Genomic DNA, 22,277 nt, shown 5'->3' on the forward strand with positions numbered 1-22,277 from the left:
ATTGCTCGATGAGCTTTTTTGCCTGCTCTAGGTATAGAGGCATGGTGTTCTCCTTGGCATCATAAAGGCCATTGACCTGTGCTGCTACCAAGTATGAATCAACATGGGCCTCTAGCTTCTTAACCCCGAATTTGTGCGCAATGCGCAGGCCAGCCGGCAGGGCTTCATTCTCAGCCTCATTGTTGGTGCTCTTGAAGTCCAACCTGATGGCGTAAGTATATTCATGATTCTCTGGATCCACCAGTTTGAGGCCTGCGCCGGACCCTTCATTGTTTGAAGCTCCGTCAGTGAACAATCTCCAAACATTTTCTTCATCATTGGCTCGCGGAGGGTCTACCTCACGCTGAGCCTCTTCAATTCTTCCTTCTGGGACTTCTGCAATGAAATCCGCCAAGACTTGTCCCTTTATTGCTGGACGGGGCTTATAGGAGATCGTGTGCTCTCCTAATTCCAGCGCCCACTTTGTCAGCCTTCCTGAGAGCGCGGGGCGCCGCAAGACTTGCTGGATGTTGTAACCAGTCAGAACTTCAATGGAATTACTATTGAAATATCTATGAAGCTTGCGCGATGCGTGTGTCAGTGATAAAACTAACTTTTCCATGATGGAGTAGCGCGTCTCAGGATCTGTCAGCACCCGACTCACATAGTATATTGGCGTTTGGATTCCCTTGCGATCCACCAATAATACTGCGCCGATGGCGCGCTCTCCTGCTGATAGGTATAATGTCAAAGTTTCACCAGGAAGAGGAGCTGTGAGCGCGGGGAGATTTATCAAACATTCTTTAATCTCACTGAAAGCCTGCTCGGCCTCAGGAGTCCATTTGAACTGACTTTTCCTTAAGCAGTTTCTCAATGTATTGACAAATGGGGTAGATTTGGTTGCATGGTTCGCTAGGAACCTGTTGATTGATACCAATCTACCATTCAGCTTCTGAACTTCTTTCATGGTGGATGGCGAGGGCATGTCAAGGATGGCCTCCACCTTCTCAGGGTTCACCTTGAAACCATCCTTGGTGACCATTACACCTAGAAATTTTCCCTCAAGTACGCCGAAAGTACATTTGCTCGGATTGAGCTTCATGTTAACTTCCTTTAGGCGCCCAAGGGTTTCTTCGATGTCTTTGAGCATTTGCTTTTCCTCCCTGCTCTTGATCACCAAATCATCCACATAGACTTCTAGGTTTCTTCCGATTTGCTCGCTGAAAACGGAATCCATAAGTCTTTGGTAGGTGGCGCCCGCATTTTTTAAACCAAAGGGCATTTTTGTGTAGCAAAAAACACCCTTGTCAGTTCTAAATGCGGTCTTGTCCTCATCTTGTGGTGCCATTTGAATCTGGTGATAGCCTTTGTAGGCATCCAGAAAACACTTTAGCTTGAATGGCGCCACGGAGTCCACCTTTGCATCGATGTTTGGTAGGGGGTAACAATCCTTTGGGCACGCTTTGTTGAGGTCCTTGAAGTCAATGCACATCCTCCACGACCCGTTACTTTTCTTTACCATCACAGGATTGGCTACCCACGTCTGGTATCGTATCGGGCGGATGATGTTTGCGCGCAGTAGATCCTCAACCTGCTCATTCATGGCCCTCGCCTTTTCATCCCCCATGATTCTCTTCTTTTGTGCAATTGGCTCTACAGACTTGAAGGTGTTTAGAGAATGCTGCGCCAGGTCTCGCGGAACCCCAGTCATATCAGAGTGTTGCCACGCGAAGACCGACATATGTGCTGTGAGCAATCTTTTCATTCTCACCCTCGTGTCGTCTGATATCGTTGCGCCAATTGTGATCTTCTGCTCCGGGAATTTTGGGTTGAGAATCCATTCCTCTGGCGCGTTTTCTGCCATCGGAGTTTTCATTCTCCCCTCCCGCGGAGTACTTGTCACTGCGCACAAATGATCCCGGTATACAAAAGTTACACCTGTTGGTGTTGGGAACCCCAACGCGCCGTGCGCTGGCGACGGTATGGCGTTGAATTGGGCAATCGTTCCCCTGCCCAAGATCATATTGTGGCAAGAAGTGGTGGGCAAGACCAAGAAGTTAACAACTTCGGCTCGCTTGTGTTTCTCACCCCCATAGTTAGCTCAAATTGTATTTGACCTAGGGGATGAATGATTTCATTGGAAACACCAGAGATCGGCGCATTCACAATTTCAAGCCTTGCTTGGTCTGCCGGATCCAGTTTCCTGAAACATTGCTCATACATTATGTCTGATTCACTGCCAGTGTCCACCAGGACTTTTGACACTTCGTAATGAGCAATGTGTGTAGTGATAACAAGAGGACTGCTGATGGAAGGGCCTCCCCTGATTCTTGGAAAGATGACTTGTTGCTCGCGCCAATCTCCTGGGATTTGCGCGCTTCTCTTTCTTGATGTCTGCCCTTGCCTTCCTCCCTCGGCTACACAGATTCTTTTGTACTTTTTGCTGGCAGAGGCTCCTTCTGGTTGTTCATTTTCTGTTCTTGAGTTTTTTACCAGGTGAGCCAGCTTGCCTGATTTCACATCCTTCTCAATTGCATCCTTCAAGTGGTGGCATGCATCGGTGTTGTGTCCTGTGGATTTGTGAAATTCACAGTACTTGCCACTGTCTGATGGTCCCTTGTAGTGTAGTGGCTTGGGGCTTTTGAATTGGACATTCTCCGTGTTCAACACCTGTGAAGGCGTTTTAGTGAGGGGAGTCCATATTCTTGGCAGAGGTCTGTTAGAATCTCTGCCGCCCTCTCTCCTGTCACCCTCCCCGCGATTACGAACATCTTTTTGGGGCTGGGGTGAGCTTGGTTGCGCCTGCTTTTCTGCGGAAGAAAAACTGGTTGGTTGCAACCTGGACCATACAGAGTTCTGCTTGCCCCGCTTTTCTTTGCTGCGCGGTGACTCAGCTTGATGCGCTCTTTCTCTTGCCCTATCTTGGGCAATTTGTTTTTCATTCCTCGCGAAAACTCGCGATGCTTCCATTAACTTGGCCCACGTGGTGGGCATGCCCTCTCGACTTACGAGAGCTCTGCGGAGTTGATCACTGCGCGCGCCTTGTATAAAGGTCACACGCAGGAGTTGTTCGGTTATACCTCCGATTGCCAGAGACTCCTGATTGAAACGAGTGATGTAGTCTTCAATCGTTTCATCATTCCTGCGCACGCAGTGCATGATGTCATCAGGATCGCGCGTGTGTCTGCGCTGCTGCACGAAGTGAGCTTGGAACTTTTCTAATAGTTCTTCGAACCCATCAATTTGCCCAGTCGGAAAGCTCTCGAACCAGACCCGTGCTGCGCCCGTGAGGCAGCGAGCAAACATATGACACCATGTTGGCATCGTCCAGCTCTCTAGGTTTCCCGTGTTGTAGAAACCTTGCAAGAAATCGTCTGGATCTGTTGTGCCGTCATACTTGCCCAAACCACTTGGCATCTTGGTTTTGTGCTGGATGGGAGCCTGCGCGATGCGCGCAGTGAACTTTGAGTGTTTCACCAAGATGGCTGGTCTGTACGGTGTGGTTACGTCCACTTGCCCTCTGACTGGTGGGCTGTACGGCATGTGCAGATCCAGATCGGCTCTGGCTCCAGGCGCCATGTTCACAGGCGCGCGGAGCTGTGAGCCTCCTGCATGAGTATCCCGCGTCTTCCTCATGCTATGCACTTCTTCATCACTGAACTCAGTATGTGCAGTGTGAACAGAATGTCCTTCTTCCGGCGCGCGCGGCCTCTTTGTTGCATGAACAGTTTGCTTATCAAGCGCTTGCCTTTGTGTTAAGTCGGCTAGCTTTTTCTGCTTGACCATCTCATTGTACTTGTCCATTAGACGCCGCTGCTCGTTTATGAGCCATTCTTTAGGATCATTTGCTTCATCTTCTGGACCCATTGGTCCCTTTTGTTTTGCGCCGGCAAGATTTTGTAACGTGAGATCGTCTGGAGGAGTTTCAGTCTGGTCGTGAGGAGTTGTGATGAAGGGACGGTTACTGGTGGTGCACGTAGAATCACGCGGCCCCCTCAGAAACTGTTGTCCCTCATTAACGTCCTCACGTTCAATATCCTCCAGAACTTGATCTACGTTATGAACGCCAGAAACCATGGTGATTTTTGTTTTTATATATAGATCTGATGAGATCTGATTGCCGTTGTAACAGTGGATGGCGCCAATGAAGAAACGTGGATCGACTCACTGGTAGACGATCTATTTTCCTCGGGTGTGATTATACTCTTTCACCGATGGTTTTCTTGGATCTGTGTTCTTCCACCTACAAAATGAACAGCACCGTTAACTTACCCCTCAGAAAGGGACAGAGGGGTCCTCTTTGGGGTAACCCTCCGGTGTGAAAATAAGTATCTGTAGGAGAAGATAATGTTATGAGAGTAAGGAAATCTGGAGAGTATTGCTTAATAGCTGAATACTCTTTAGATTTCTGTGATTGAGAATGTAACTGACTATAACTGTCTGTGAGTGAATATGATTGAATATGATTGAATGTGAATGAATGAGTATGTTACTGGCTGTAACTGTCAGTTGTTGGATGATTGAGTGTCTCTCCTTGATGCTGTATTTATAGTGCTAGGGTTTCCACTGATTGGGCTCAGCCTCGTTGGCCTCCTCCAATTGCTCTGCGCCACGTGTCCTCTGGGACACCTGGTGCTTTTTCATTGGTTGTAATCACGTGGTAGCACATGTGTCATGCTGAGCTGTCCATCTTTCATTTGGCAGCTGTCAACATCAGCATATTCTTATTCCTTAAAAAGATACCTTCTGGAAGGTTGTCTGACGTGCACAATCAAGGTTGCCCTAATCCTGATTTGGATAAGGACGAGGTTGATTATGTGCATGCGCGATATGCGCCAATCCTGAGGATGCGCGAGGTCTTCTCTTTATTCTCACGCGCAGATGTTTCATGCGCAGATGTGATATGCGCCGCGCGCTGATGCGCCACGCGCATATGTGATATGCGTGAGCATATGTGTGCCTGGGCGTATGATGCCTGAGCATGTGTGGTGCCTGGGCATATGATGCCTGAGCATGTGTGGTGCCTGGGCATACGATGCCTGAGCATATGTGATATGCGCCATGCGCATAGGTTTTGGCTTTGTGACATTTCAAGCCTCTTGTCTATATCTTGTGGGTTGACCCGCCTCGCTCGTTGTTGAGGCGGGTACATACCTCTTCAGGTGGATTAGGAGGAAACATAAAATGGATCCGCCATCGGTAAAGACGGATCAATCATTGAACCCTAATCCGCTATTCCCAATGGCGGATTAGGAGAACAACATTTTCAAGCTTTTTAAACATGCCAAAACTAGCCGGAATGTCGCCGGAGAAGTTGTTTCCGGTTAAATCCAAGTATTTTAACCCCAGCAGGTCGGATAACCTGGCAAAATCTGGCTGAGGTGAGCAAAATAGGCGAGCAAAAGTTGTTTTCCGGAATCTCGCCGGTGAGCAAAATCTGGCCGAGGTTCAAATGCTCAAGGCTCCGACACGTGGACAGTTCGCCGGAGAGTGTTCCGTTGATGGAATTGTTATACAATGAGATAAACTTCAGTCCGGTGAGATGACAAAGCACCGCCGGAAACTCACTGGCGATGTTGGCATTTTAAAAAACACCATTACTTTACGCCAGTGGAGACGGATTAGCTCCCATTAGCAATGGCGGATCCAAGTTGTTTTTCTTCCTAATCCGCCATTACCAATGGCGGATACACCATTTTCTTTTCTTTTTTTGACTTTCCCCTTTTTCCTTTTTTTTCGTGAATACCCACCGATTTGAAAAAAATTCGTCGTCGGACGGCTCAGTTTCACCACGGCTGCAACCGAGGTTGCCATGCCAAGTAGCTGACCACCATCATTGCCAACTAAAAGAAAGAAACTAATAGCATGTTTGGGATTGAGTTTGAAAAGTGCTTATGGCTTTTTAAAAGTCATTTTGAAAAGCCAGGATTTGGGGCTTTTGGAAAACTGCTTTTTAACCCTTTCAAAAAGCTAAAATAAAAAGTTTTTTTTGTGATTGCCAAACACCATTTAACTTATTGGCTTTTTGAAAAAGCCAATAAGGTGGTTTCAAAATCAATCCCAAACATGCCCTAAATCTTGCCATGCCACAATCAGAGAACACAATGTTTCCGTAAATATACTCAACATACAATGCAATACACAGAACCGTTTAAACCATAAGCCTAACAATTACAAACAAGCATCGAAAAGCAGAGTGATAAACCGCCACTACTACCTAGGGTTTGGAAGCAGAACCTGACAACAACTTTGGTCAACCACCTCCCCGCGAAACATCGAAAATACCGCCATAGAACCGGCCACCGGACAACCGCCGTCAGCAGACGACCATGCGTTTCCATATTCATCCTCTCCGAATTGTACGTGCACACCAAAAGGCCACCGAACCAAGGGTATAACACAACAAAACCCTAAATAAAGTAGTGCTAAACCCGATGGTGACCTTGGTGGGAGGCGACAGTTAGGGGTTTATTGGAAACGATAGAAAAGAGAGAGAGCGGCCGCGGTGGTGGAGGTGAAACCGGTTAGAGAGGAGAGAGAACGGCTGTGGAATATCAATTGACACACACACACACACACAGTAATGTTTTTAAGAAAAAGCAACGGTGAAAAACTAAAAGGAGAGAACAGGTGTACGCTCTGTTCCCTTCCCGAGTTCCACACGTCAGAGCCAAAAACCAAACAAAATGTATAATAAACAATGCAAGACATAGAAACATTTAAAACGTAAATCCAAACAACCAGTGATTTAGTGTGTATAGAGAAACTTGTAAATTAATATATATAAGAGCATTCCTAATCGGTTCTCTATTCCTATCTTCATTTCTAAAATTTAGAGAAAACATCTTAAAAATGGCTCCAATCCATTCCTCATCTCCAAACTCAATCTCCAAATTTTAACAAAATGCTACAGTAAATCTCCAAATTTAGAGCAATGTCAAAGAACTCCATTTCCAACTCCCTCCCTCATTCTCCTGCCTATCTTCTTCTAGCACTCATTCCTTCCTCTCAATCCCCGAGTTAATCAAATTGGGTATTATTAACCAAGAGAAAAAAAAGCCTTCACTTTCACTCGTGATCTTCTCAGATATTCTTTCTCCATTCTATGGTAATTCATCTTCAAATCTATATATCTTTTGTAATTCATTCATATTGTTGGTTTGTATGTTCCCAGCTCGATTCTCCTTTGGTAAAATTCGATGCAGGCCCTATTATGCAACTTCTAGGGTTTTGTGACGAAATTACTCAAAATTGATTATGCAAAATTATTGTTTTAATAGAAGTGCACAACAAAAATTAAAGATGCAGGTTTGTGAATTGGGATTTTGGATGTTGGGCTAATTTATAATATAACAATTTCGTCTAACTATTTGCATTTACTGTTGTACACTATATTGTAGGTTTTGTGCTTTGCTTTTTTGTCATTTTTAAGTGTATCCCTTTCCTTTGCCGATAGTTTAGTGGTATGTTCATTTTGATATTTTGTTGTGTTGCATTGCAATTGTTCTAGGAAATGTCCAGGGTTTGTCTTGGGTTTTTTCCTTTTGTTAGTCTTAGGATGACTACATGTCTCTGTTTTGTTCTGGTATGAGCTAGCATGCACGCCAGGTGTATGATGAAATGCTTGACACATTTTTGTTGATGTTGATACAAGCAGAGATCAGTGTCAAAATTTCATAGGGTCGGCTAACCTCTACACCTTTAGTCTTGGTCCGCCACACGCTATCTTCCGGTGGTTTAACAGCAGCAAGATGAACAACATATGTTTATTGTTTTGGATTTATGTTAAATGGATACTTATCCATTATCTTTTTAACATTGTTAGATAGGAAGATGTGATTAAGAGATTATATTCACACTTTGTAGAATGACCATTAACCATATTAACAAAAAAAGTCACCCGGTTGGCTTATATGTCAAATGGATTCTTATCCATTATTTTTTTTCGAAGTAATATATCTTCATAATCAAAGATTTGATTAAAAGGGTTGCAAGCATGTGTCTTTATAAGTGCATATAGGTCCATTTAGTTTACATTTGAAACATGTTTTTTCATTCTTTACATATATTGACTGTGAATGTGTACTAGTAAATTTGTCTCAGCAGTTCACACAAACTAGTCTACTGGTATTTGATATGTTAACATACTTAACTTTATTTGCAGCATAGTATTTTCATCACATGGCTCCTACATTCTTTCGCAAATTGTTGACATACTTGTCCTCTGAGGATGAGAACGATGTTGAACTTAATGAGGATATCGATGGACAGTCATCAAGTTATCATGGTAATCGCCAAGGTTGTAAGTTTATTCAACGTGATCGCATTCAAGGTCACGAGCGTCTATTTGTTGATTATTTTGCAGAAGATCCAATATATCCCTCAAATCTATTTCGAAGGAGATTTCGTATGAGACGCCCTCTATTTCTCCGTATTGTAAATGAGGTTGAGTCTAACGAGCCGTACTTCGTCCAAAAAAGAGACAATGCTGGAAGACTTGGGTTCTTTGCTATGCAAAAGATAACTTCAGCATTAAGAATGATGGCGTACGGGGTTACCGGATATTTATGGATGAATACATACGCATTGGTGAAAGCACCGCAATGGAGAGCCTAAAAAATTTTGTGAAATAGTAGTAAGTGTTTTTTCAACTGAATTACTGCGGTCACCAACCCCCGACGATATTAGTCGATTACTGGCTATTGGTGAACAACGAGGATTCCCCAGAATGATCGGAAGTATCGACTGCATGCATTGGAAGTGGAAAAATTGTCCCTCGGCCTGGAAATGTATGTACTCTGGCCATATTCGTGAACCTACTATTATTTTAGAGGCGGTTGCTTAATATGATCTCTGGATATGTCATGCATTTTTTTGGTATGCCCGGTTCATATAACGACATTAGTGTGTTAGAGAGGTCATTTATTTTCTCGAAACTTGCGCAAGGACGTGCTCCTCCAGTCAATTACACAGTCACGGGTCACAATTATACAATGGGATATTACCTTGCGGATGGTATTTATCCTAAATGACGCACTTTTGGGAAGAAAATTCCATCACCAAGAGGGAATAAGAATATATATTTTTCAAAAGCACAAGAATCGGCAAGAAAAGATGTCGAGCGAGCATTTGGTGTACTTAAATAAATATTTGCAATAATTGGGGACCGTCCCGGATGTTCAAAGTGAGTGAACTAACAACTATAATGAAAGTATGTGTTATTTAACATAATATGATCATTGAAGATGAGCACGATGATGATGATAATCTTAACTTCGAGTATGTTCAACTTGATGATCTCCCCGAATTGTCGCGCAATCACACAACTGAGTTTATGGACTTCATTGAGCGTCATCTTCATATTAGAGATAGATCAACACATCATCAACTTCGAGAAGATCAAATTGAACATCAATGGCTACTCTATTCTCAAGAATAAACGAGGCCACCTTATATTTTATGACCATGTTTTGGCTTTTGGCAAGTAATTAGCTAGTTAGAGTATTGATATAATTATGTTGTTAGCTAGTTATTTGACGTGGCATACTAATTTTCATAATGTGTTTTATCTCATATGAACTTACGTTTTGGATCTTGTAAGTCTCATGCTTCATGCTATTTTCCTTTGTTATGTATCTACAACATATAAGCTTGCTAACATTGCGATTTATGGGTAATTTACAGTGCATTCAATTAAATATTCATGTGACGTCTAAATTGAATATCACATACAAGCATCCATATACAAACCAAAAGCATTCAAAACGAATTGAATTTCAGGTGTTAGGTTAACTCGGCCTAAATAAGCGATTCCGGTTAACCCGAACATAATAATTAGATGGTCAAACTTCTATAAAAATATACTAGAAATAAATTTAAAATGAAAATGATAATAAGAAAAAATAGTTATTAGTTAAGATTAAAAACGGAAGAAGGAGAAAGAAATAAAAAAAAAAGAATATAAAGATAGAAATGGAGAATGGGTTGGGAGAGGTTTTTAGAAAATGATGGATAATTTAAGAAATTGTGGTTTTTGGTTAAATTTTAAAGATGAAGATGGAGAATCCATTCAAAATGCTCTAATAATGTGGTTTGGTTATTGTTTTGAATATCAGTTTGAGAGTGTTAATAAGCCCGATATACTACTTGAAGTCGTCCAAGTTCTTACTGATTTGAATCTGGTTATCACCAAGGCTTACATCTCATCAGATGGAAGATGGTTCATGGATGGTAAATATATGGGCTAAGAATGGGGTGGGGTTTCTAGTGGAAAAGGAACTAGACACTAGTGTGGTAGAGGTGATAAGGCACAATGATAGGATTATGGTGAAGATTAGTGTTGGGGGAGGAAGTAGTATGTAATATCATGAAAATTTCGGATATAAAATAATCAATATTCAAAGTTTAAGGACCAAAATTTTAAATTATGATTCCCTGACTAATCGCGATACGCGACGGATCAGGAGATAACCCATCCCGTATCGCTAAGGGTATGTCACAAAGCCCCAGATTGGGCGGTGTCGCATTACGCGAAACCCTAAAACCCACTCGTCATCGCGTATCGCGATGACGAGGCCTGCAAGCAGTGACACGTGCCCCGCCACGTGTCCCCACGTGGCACTGCGTGTCCAGCCACATGGCACACGTGCAAAGCTAGTGTTTACGCGACAAGGCTAGTCGCGATACGCGATGGACTACCAACGGATCATCGCGTATCGCGATGCGTTGGCTTATCAGTCCTATAAATAGGGCCATCAGCCCATTCATTATTTCATTTCAACACACCTCAACTTACTCCCTCTCTAAAACACATTCTCTCACTACCTCGTTTTGCGTGCAACTGACCCGCCGTTCGTACCTCATAAACCGTGCCCAAGTACCGATGATACCTCGAAGTACGTGCCACCATGAGACGAGCCGACACCCCACTTCAAAGTGCGTGCCGACGAAGATCGATGACCGGCGTGCATCAGTTTGGGTGCAAGGAACTGTTTGCCAAGATTTCTCGAGAAACGTGAAAGTGTTGAGGTGCTGCCCGAGAGTCTAGAAAATATAAGCCAACCAAGATATGTGTAATGCCTGAATAATATATTAATATAATATTATTAAAAGCTTTAACCCTAGTCGAGGATATACTCAACACCTCGAAAATAAATAAAATATAAAACAAAGAAAATATAAATAAAAAGAATAAAGATATAAATATAAATCTTTATTTAAAAGATGTTAAATAATAAAATAAAGAAATAAAGTATACGTTTCTTCAAGAAGAAAAAAAACGCAGTGTTAAAAATATAAATGATAGTTTAAACTAAAAGATTAAATATCTTTAAATAAAAGAAAAGTCATTTTGAACTAAAGATTCGAATAGAAAATATAATTGAGGTAAATATTGTACACAAATAGACTAAAGGTCTAGAACTAGATTATTGATCAAGTAATAACAAATGGTTATAGTCGTACTATAGGTCCGATATAACAAGAAAAGACAAACTTAATCAGTGAAGTAAAACAGATCTTCAAAAGGTGAATACGCCAAAACTTTTATAACTTGTTTAATTGAGTCAAAGTAATTTGTTTACATGAAATTACGCATCTCTAAAATATTATGAATAAAAGTAATCGCTGGTCCTCAGGTTGTCGTGTACGTTTTTTTTGGATCCCTACATATGTGGTTAGACGGTGGGCACACCGCACCACACCTGTTTATATGCCTCCGCCACGATGGGTCGGACCTAAGTTATGTCCGAGATAGGGTAATCATGTGTATACTGATGGTAGTTAAGTAATCTCGAACGTTGCGGTGTTTGCTCAGCGGTTTCGAGTAGAACTTTAGTTTATAATTGTGTTTAAGTTTTAACTTGATTTTTCCTAAGCCACGATGGGCCGAGAACTAAGTTATGTCCCGAGGGGTAATTAAGTAAATAAAAATATTTGCATCAGCTTATTTACCAGCATGTGTTGCTGACGTATTTTCAAACTGTTTTACAGGTAACAAAGATTAGACACTTGGAAATGACGAAGTGACCACTAGGCGATCTAATGGCTCAAATCATTTTGTTAAAACATTAAATATGTAAATGGTGGTTTAATAAACAAGTAATCTTTTTGTAAACATTAACCGGGAATTTTTAAATCCCGTGTTTTGACAATATGTAAATATTAATATTTAAATCCACGCTAATATATTTCCGCATTAACTGTAACTCTGATTTAATTACAAAAACGATACCAACTGCGAGTCACACGTCCAGCCTTAAGACGGGGGGTGTGACAGGTTGGTATCAGAGCCATATATCTTAGCGAATTGGGTATTAACTAATAATACCTAAGCTTCGATCCAAGTGATTAACTATTATTATTTGTTTTAAATAATTAGGGATAAGATAGGCTGGTAACCCTTTCTATCCCTCTTCAATCTAAACCACCCATAGATGTCATTCAAGAAAGTGACACAAGGCTTTATGCGCGAAGCAAGGAAAGTTGGATGTCCTGTACCAATAATTTTGGAAGATAACAGGAGCGAGGACTACTATGAATATTTCTTTAATCAAGACCATCCGATTCATCGACCCACACTGGTATATTTTCCCGGCACTGAACAACTGCCAATAAACATACCAAACAATCCTCCGATGCAAGAATACCATCCCCCAAACATCCCGACGTATCACCCATCATACATCCCGGAGTATCACCCATGTGACATTCTGATGTATCACCCATCCAATATCCCGACATACCACCCGTTCAATGAATTGCTAGCCAACAAACAAATCAAAATTGAACCCGAGTCCGACTCTTCCGATTGGATGCAATGCCATTCCGATCAAAGAAGATGGCATACTGTAACATCTGCTCATAACCCCACCGATTCTCACGCCAACTCCTACAGTTGACCTTCTCAAAGACCAAAGATGAGAGTCATTCAACCGTATGAAAGATATCATCTGGAACCTATGGTGATTAATACTGCAAAGGCCATGGAAGAAGAGGAAGATCCAGATGAGGAAATCTCTGAAGAAATAAGTACACCAAGAGAAGAACCTTCGTTCAACTCAAAATGTGATTGTCCGCCTGATGAGGGATGCCAACATCCATTTTTCCACATGTCTCCATGCTAAGATCCTGAAGACCCTTATGTGCAATACATTGAAGGAACCAAGATCAGGTTTCCACCGGATTTCCCACCCTTTCAAAGTAAGATCCCTTCAATCTTGGAGCAAGCAAACGAGATCCGTCAACAAAAAGCGGCATTTGAAGCTTTCTTTAACCATCCATTTGAAGCAACCTCATCGCCGATCCAAAGAATCATTATGACATCGTGATAATGGGTTACTGTGACCCTCCGCTACAATATGTATACCCAACCATCATGCCGCAATCCCAATAGGAACATCTCGATCGAGCACTGCACGAGACTGACGAATTAAGGAAGAAGGTTGTTGTAGAAGGAAGTAAGAAGAACAAGATGGGAGATAAACTTCTCCATAAATGCAACAAGATGAAAAAGATGGTCAAGAAGTTTATGAAAGACTAGGAACTCCTACCGTGCTGTCAAGAAAATGTATATGTAGTTTAAATTATAATAATAATGTGTGAAAAATAATAACGTTGATCATTCTAGTAGAATATGGATATGTGTGTATATATATATAAAATAATGATATGTATATATATAAGTTGTGTGTTATATGTAATTATATATATATATATATATATATATATATATATATATATATATATATATAAAATGTGTGTTTTAAGAAAAGAATACAATTATTTCAGAATGTCGAACCAAGGATCTCAAAACACGAAAGCTTTTCCAAAAGAAGAAGGCGACCGTGCTCAAAATGAACAAGCTCAATGACTACCGGACCAATATATGAAACAAATACAATAAATGTTAACTAAATCCGTGAGAGGTTAATCACATCTTAGAACCGAATCTAGGCAAACTCATCACAGCGATCGTTCTCAAAAATCCATAAAATCCAAGTCATGCCCTAAACTGTCTCATCATGAGGAGAGCGTGCAAGAATCAAATGCTAGTGGCGTTTTTAATTGCAAATTTAAGAAGTTAAAAATCGAGAGCTGTTCATTCAAAGACTTCAAGAATTTCTTTCCTAAGGAATTCTATGGCGACAAGGGCGCCATTGCAACACTAAGGTGGCTGGAGGAAATGGAATCGATAATGACAATTAGCAAGTGCGCCGAGCAAGAAAAGATCCAATATACGACATAAATGTTCAAAGGAGAAGCTTTGGAGTGGTGGAAGACTCTAATAAAGAGCAAGGGAAGAGAAGTATTATACCAACTCGGATGGGAAGAATTCAAAAATACAGTGCTGGCAAAAGTTTTCCCAATGCATGAAACCGACCAAATCCAATCTAAGCTCCTTAATCACAGGGTGATTGAAACTAATCTTCGTAAATAAAACACTAAATTCCACGAGTACAGTAGACTCGTACCCTAGCTGGTAATGCCAGAATCCAGCAAAGTAACTCGATATATATGGGGGCTTCTGCGAGAAATTCGCGACATGGTAAGGTCTCACTTACCCCAGACCGTTGATTCCGCCATGGAATTGGCTGGTTACTTGATGAACGGGTTAATTCGTAACAAAGAGGAAGATAAGAAGGTGGTGCCATAAAATGACCACAAGAAGGGTGGAAGCGCCCGATTCTAGGGAAAGGGTGTAAAGCAAAAAAAAAAAAAAAAAAGCTGGATCCAATTCCAACTACATTCAATGAAAAATATCTAAGTATCACAAAATCCGATGCCACTTTGCTCCGTCTGCAACTATCTGTGACTCGTGTCACAAACCCGGTCACGCAACGGTCGACTGTTGGAAAAAGACGATGACTTGATATAACTGCAAGGGAATGGGACACCTCATCTTGGAGTTCCCCAAGAACAAACCCGTTGCTGGAGGAGCAGGTGTAAGTGGTCAAAAGAATGAACCGAAGAAGGGAAATGCAAGAGTATTCGTCTTAGACACAAAGAAAGTGGCCGACATGCAGGAAACTATCAGCGGTACGTTCTTAGTTAACGACACGTATGCTAGAATTTTATTTGATTCAGGTGCCAATTTAAGTTTTATAGATTATAACTAATGTTGTTTATTAAACAAACCTCTAAATAAATTAAATAAAACTTTAAGTGTCCAGACCGCTAGTGGCGAAATCGCTAAAATCTACGAAGCCTTAAAAAACGGAAAAATCTTGTTAGCTGGTTATGTCTTACCTATCCAGATGTTACCCATGACTCTTGCTGGTTGTGATATAGTACTTGGTATGGACTGGTTATCCAATAATTATGCTCGTATCATATGCAATAGCAAAACCGTAGAACTTCGAGTCCCCCGATAAACGAACCATTCGAATTGAAGGGGACAAAGATGCAGGACAAGTTAGAACAATCTCCATGATTAGGACTAATAAATATTTAAATCAAGTATGCTTAGCATTCATGGCTTACATCACTGAAGAATATAAACCAAAGGAGATAAAGACGTGCCTATTGTCTCCGAATTTTCTGATATATTTCCCGACGAGTTGCCAGGAATTCCTCCCCATCGAGAAGTCAAGTTTAGAATAAATCTCATGCCTGGAACCGCAACAATAGCCAAAGCCCCATATCGTTTGGCTCCAACAAAATGAAGGAAATGAAGAAACAATTTGACGAACTGCTCTATAAAGGATTCATCCGTCCGAGTTCATCACCATACGGAGCACCGATTCTCTTTGTAAAGAAGAAGGATGGATCCATGCGAATGTGTATCGACTACCGAGCCCTAAACAACAATGTAATTATCAAGAACCGATACCCTCTACCCCGAATTGACTTCCTGTTCGACCAACTGTAAGGAGCAAGTTACTTCTCTAAAATAGATTTATGTTCTTGTTATCACCAATTGAAAGTCCAATCCGAAGATATCCTGAAAACTGCATTCCAAACAAGGTATGGACATTCTGAGTTCACGGTCATGCCGTTTGGTCTCACTAATGCCCCAGCCGTGTTCATGGATATGATGAACTGTATTTGTAAACCTTAGATAAATTTGTTATCGTGTTCATTGATGACATACGTAAATCAAGGCAAGATCATGAAACGCATCTCAGAATCCTGCTTGAATTAGTTAGAAACGAGAAATTGTACGCCAAATTCTTGAAATGTGAATTTTGGTTTCACGAAGTACAATTTCTTGGTCACATCATAAACATAAGTGGAATTCAAGTAGATCCCGCAAAGATTGAAGCCATCTCAAAGTGGGAGATTCCAAAATCGCCAACCGAGATCCGAAGCTTCTTAGGTTTGGCCGGCTACTATCATACATTCATTGAAAATTAATCCCGAATTTTCGTTCCTATAACCTCATTAACCCGTAAGAATATCAAATACGAATGGGGAACCAAACAACAAGAGGCTTTCGATATGCTTAAACAAAAACTCACCAATTCACCTATACTAGCATTGCTAGAAGGTACTGAGGATTTTGTTGTCTTTAGTGACGCATCCTATTCCTGTTTGGGATGCGTACTAATGCAACAAAATAAAGTAATCACTTAGGCCTCTCGTCAACTCAAAGTACACGAGAAAAACTACACAACTCACGATCTAGAGTTAGGCGCCATAATCTTTGCCTTAAAGTTATGGAGGCGCTATCTCTATGGAGTCAAATTCATTGTGTACACCAATCACAAAAGTTTGAAACACATATTTGAACAAAATGATCTCAACATGAGACAATGAAGATGAATGGAAACATTAAACGATTATGACTATGAAATCGTTTATCACGAAGGTAAAGCCAACGTTGTGGACGAAGCCTTAAGTCGTAAAGAACATGAGAAACCTAAAAGAGTTCGAGCACTACGACCAGAACTACAAGTAGATCTAGTCGAGCAAATCAAATAAGCCCAACACCAAGCCATCAAAGAAAACAAGATCTCTGACGAAAAACGTAACGACACCATTGAATCGTTAGTTAGTGGCAACGACGGTATTCTTAGACTTGGAAACAAGATCTGGGTAACAGTCATTGGAGAATTACAAGAAAAGATCATGAGTGAAGCTCACAAGTACAAATACATGATGCACCCTGGTAGTGACCAAATGTATCAAAACCATAAGCCAAACTACTGGTGGAATGGAATGAAAAAGGACATCGCTTTGCATGTTACAAAATGTTTGATGTGTTTGAAAGTCAAGGATGAACATCAGAAGCCCTTGGGATTTCATCAGCAACCCGAACTCCCCGTTTGAAAGTGGGAAATGATAACCGTGGACTTCATCACGAGACTCCCGAAAATCACTCGTCAGCATAATGCGATCCGGGTTATAGTTAATAGGTTAACAAAATCCGCACATTTTATACCTATCAACGATACATATTCCATGGATAGATTAGTACGAATCTATGTAAACAACATCGTTGCATTGCATGGAGTACCTTTGTCTATCATATCTAATCGAGACAGTCGCTTTACGTCTCACTTCTTGAAAAGTTTCCAACAAGCGTTAGGAACCCAACTAAATCTTAGCACCGCCTATCATCCTCAAACCGATGGGCAAAGTGAAAGAAAAATTCAAACGATTGAAGATATGCTTCGCGCTTATGTGATTGACTTAGGTGGAAGTTAAGATGACCATCTTCCAGTAATGGAATTTTCATATAACAATAGTTATCACACAAGTATTCAAGCCGCACCGTTCGAAGCGTCATACAGCCGAAAATGTAGAACACCGATATGGTGGTCTAAAATTGGAGACAATCAATTATCTGGACCCGAGATAGTTCAAGAAACCACCGATAAGGTGTTGCAAATTCGAGAACGAATTAAGACAACACGAGACCGAAAAAAGATTTACGCTAATATCCGTCGTAATCCGTTAGATTTTAATGTATGCGATAGAGTCTTATTAAAAGTTTCTCCTAGGAAGGGTGTTGTTCGTTTCGGTAAGAAAGGAAAATTAAGTTCACGTTTTGTTGGACCATTCAAAGTACTCGAGCGAATCGGTACTGTCGCTTACCTACTGCGACTACCCGAAGAAATGAAACGGATACATGATGTATTCCACGTCTCTAATCTATGTAAACGTCTAGCTGACGAATCCTTATCAATGCATTTAAAAAATGTCGAAACGAAAACCTCAAATTCATAGAACGACCTTTACAAATTGAAGATTTTAAAACAAAGAAACTTAAGCGGCATAATTTAAAACTGGTCAAACTAAAATGGGACTCTCGAAGAGTCCCAGAATATACTTGGTAGTTAGACTCCGAAATGAAGAAAAAGTACCCTCACTTATTCTAGAAAGCGAATCTCGTGGACGAGATTCATTCCAATGTGGGGAGGATGTAAAATCATGAAAATTTCGGATAAAAAATAACAAGTATTCAAACTTCAAGGACCAAACTGACCAATCATGATATGCGATGGATCAGGAGATAACCCATCACGCATCTCTAAGGGTATGTCACAAAGTCCAAGATTGGGCGGTGTCGCGTTACGCGATACCCCAAAACCCACTCTTCATTGCGTATCGCGATGACGAGGCCTGAAAAAAGTGACACGTGCCCGACACGTGTCCCCATATGGCACTGTGTGTCCAGCCGCGTGGCAAAGATAGTGATTATGAGACAAGGCTATTCACGATACGCGATGGCCTACCAAGGGCTCATCGCGTATCGCGATGCGTTGGCTTCTCAACCCTATAAATAAGGCCATCAGCCCATACATTTCAGCACAACTCAACTTACTCCATCTCTAAAACACTTTCTCTCACAACCTTATTTTTCATGCCATCGAACCAACATTCGTACCTCGTAAACCGTGCCCTAGTCTCGGCGTTAACTCGAAGTACGTGCCACCACAAGACGAGCCGACACCCCACCTCGAAGTGCGTGCCGACAATGATCGACGACCGACGTGCATCGATTTTCGTGCAAGGAATTGTTGATCAAGATTTCTTGAGAAACGTGAAAGCGTTGAGGTGCTGCCCGAGAGTCTAGGATATATAAGCCAACCTAGGTAGGGGTAATGCCTGAATAAAATATTAATATAATATTATTAAAAGATTTGACCCTAGTCAAGGGTATACTCAATATCTCGAAAATAAATAAAATATAAAACAAAGAAAATATAAATAAAAAGAATAAAGATATAAATATAAATCTTTATTTAAAAGATTTTAAATAATAAAATAAAGAAATAAAATATACGTTTCTTCAAGAAGAAGAAAAGTAGTGTTAGAAATATAAACGATAATTTAAACTTAAGGTTTAAATATCTTTAAATAGAAGAAAAGTCATTTTGAACTAAAGGTTCGAATAGAAAATATAACCGAGGTAAAGATTATAAAAAAAAATAGACTAAAGGTTTAAAGCTAGATTATTGATCTAGTAATAAAAAACGGTTATAATCGTACTATAGGTCCGAGATAACAAGAAAAGACAAACTCGATCAGTGAAGTGAAACTGATATTTCAAAAGGTGAATACGCCCCAAACTTTTATAACTTGTTTAATCGAGTCAAAGTAAATTGATTACATGAGATTACGTATATTTAAAACATTATGAACAAAAGTAATCGATGGCCCTCAGGCTGTCGTGTACATTTGTTTGGATCCTTACATCTGTAGTTAGACGGTGGGCACACTGCGCCACACTTGGTTATATGCCTCCGTCACGATGGGCCGGACCTAAGTTTTATCCGAGAGAGGGTAATTATGTGTATACTTTATACTGATGGTAGCTAAGTAATCTCGAACGCTGCGGTGTTTGCTGAGCGGTTTCGAGTAGAGCTTAAGTTTATTAGTGTGTTTAAGTTTTAACTTGATTGTTCCTAAGCCACGACGGGCCGAGACCTAAGTTATGTCTCGAGGGGTAAATAAGTAAATAAAAATATTTTGCGTCAGCTTATTCACAGCATGTGTTGCTACGTATTTTCAAATTGTTTTACAGGTAACGAAGATTAGACGCTTGGAAAAGACGAAGAGACCACTAGGCGATCTGCTAGATCAAATCATTTTGTTAAAACATTAAGGATATGTTTGGCAAAACTAGCTGCTGGCTGTTAGCTGTAAGCTGGAAGCTGAAGGATGGAAGCTAGTAGCTTTTTAAATATATTTAGGTGTTTGGTAGAGTAGCAGAAGCTTTTAATAAAACTAGCTTGGTGCATGCGTGGTGCGGCGGAATGGGCGCACAACCTAACATTTAACCGCATAATCAGTGTCGGTACATGATTCCCTGATGACAGTGCATACATAACCTGAATGTAGACGTGTAATTCATGGAAAGGTAGTAAGCGTGTAACTGATGGCGAAAATCATGAAACCAAGCTGAAATATACAGTAATTTCAAATAGGTAATTTTTTAAACCAACCTATATTGATATGAATCCCTTTCTGAACATGCACTATTCTAATCTAAAACATGTTCTGACCTGATCCCTTTCGACTCAAAAGCGTACCGACACAAATCGAACTATTTTATCCCTTTTTGTATCGACTCATTCTGACCCTAATTTGGTCTTACACATGACTCAAGTCCATCTGACTCGACTCCTAATTTGGTCTTACACATGACTCGAGCTCACCTGACTCGACTTGTTATCGATCATAACCGATAATCACGTAGTATGTTAAATTTTTAAATTTAAAGAAGTATAACAATATCATACTCAAATTAAAGAGAATAATATGTTCGTTTTTATGATGTAATTTGTTTAAAAAATTATTAACATGTGAAAATGTAATGGCTCCTAAAATAGTCGTGGGTTATTTAGTTTTGAATAAGGGTTGAATGTGTAACTATTATATAAATTAATAAAAGTTTATATAAGTTCAATTACCAAGCTTGTAAATTCAATGTAAAAGCTTGTAGCTAGCTTTTTCTCAAACGCTATCAATACTAGCATTCAAATGAGCTTTTTCTACCAATCTAAAAGCTTTAAGCTACTTCAACCAAACAAAGCTTTTTATTAAATATGAGTTTTTTCTTAAAAGCTTAAAGCTTGAAGCTCCTAAAAGCTCATAAAAGCTCCTTACCAAACATACCCTAAATATGTAATGGTGGTTTGATAAACAAGTAATCTTTTTGTAAGCATTAACTGGGAATTTTTAACTCTGATTTAATTACAAAAATGGTACCGACTGGGAGTCACACGCCCAGACTCAAGATGGGGATGTGACATAGTAGCAGTAGTTTGCGCTTACGCTCCACATGTAGGACTAGGAGATCAGGAAAAAACAGAATTTTGGGACTGCTTAGACACAGTTGAGGGGGCATACCTAGGGATGAGAGGATTTGTATAGGAGGTGATTTAATGGGCACATTGGTAAGGATGGAAATGGTTTTCAAGGTGTTCATGGGGGTTTCGGTTTTGGTGATAGGAACGAGACCGACACAGATCTTCTAGACTTTGCAGTGGCCCACGACCTAGGTATAATAAACTCGTTCTTTAAGAAAAGAGAATCACATTTGATCACCTTTAGTAGTGGGGGATGTGATACACAAATAAACTATATATTGATGAGGAAAGGAGACCGGTGTTGGTGGAAGGACTGTAAGGTAATACCTAGGGAGACAGTCGTGACTTAGCACCGATTGTTAGTAGCGGGTATAGGCTTCAGAAACATTCTTACTGAGCGAGAGAAGAAATGCACACCTAGGATTAGGTGGGGAAACTTGAAGGATGACAAGCTATCTTTGTTTAGGGATAGGATTACCTCGTCCAACAGTTTACACTGGATGGAGACTCAAGTGAGATGTGGGAAGATATGACGACAAAGAATACTCAAATAACGAAGGAGACTCTTGGAGTTACAACAGTAAATACAACTGGGCATAAGGTGAGGTTGTACAAGTCAAGATAAGGAACAAGAAACAAAGTTTTAGGGATCTTATGAGATGCATGAATGAAGAGGGCGCGTGGATGAGAGAAACTTACAAAAAGGCCAAGAAAGAGGCGAAGAAGACAATGTCGGAAGCAAAGAACATGGCCCCTTATACGAATGTATGAACGTCTAGAAACAAAAGAGGGGGAACATGATATGTTTAAGATCGCTAAAGCCAGGGAGCGTAGAAGATAAGACATTAGGGCAGTGAGGTTTATAAAGGGTATAGCTGGGCGAGTTTCGGTTAAGGCGCAAGACATCAAGTTAAGATGGAAAACTTACTTCCACAACCTTTTCTACATAGGGAGGACTTACTAAGAAGAAAATGAAGGCACAACCATACAACGACAACTACGAAATAATTTCTATTGTCGATGTATCACACAGGAAGAGGT

General features: G+C 40.6%; 1 pseudogene; it reads left to right on the forward strand.

Moving 5' to 3' along the window:
• Positions 1-8,160: 8,160 nt before the first annotated feature.
• On the forward strand, positions 8,161-9,418 carry LOC143563727 (uncharacterized; annotated as a pseudogene).
• The last annotated feature ends 12,859 nt before the right edge of the window (positions 9,419-22,277 follow it).

The sequence above is a fragment of the Bidens hawaiensis genome, unplaced genomic scaffold, assembly GCF_021521415.1.
Source record: "Bidens hawaiensis isolate Kalapana, Puna unplaced genomic scaffold, B.hawaiensis_p1.1 tig00021510_1, whole genome shotgun sequence".
Lineage (NCBI taxonomy): Eukaryota > Viridiplantae > Streptophyta > Magnoliopsida > Asterales > Asteraceae > Bidens > Bidens hawaiensis.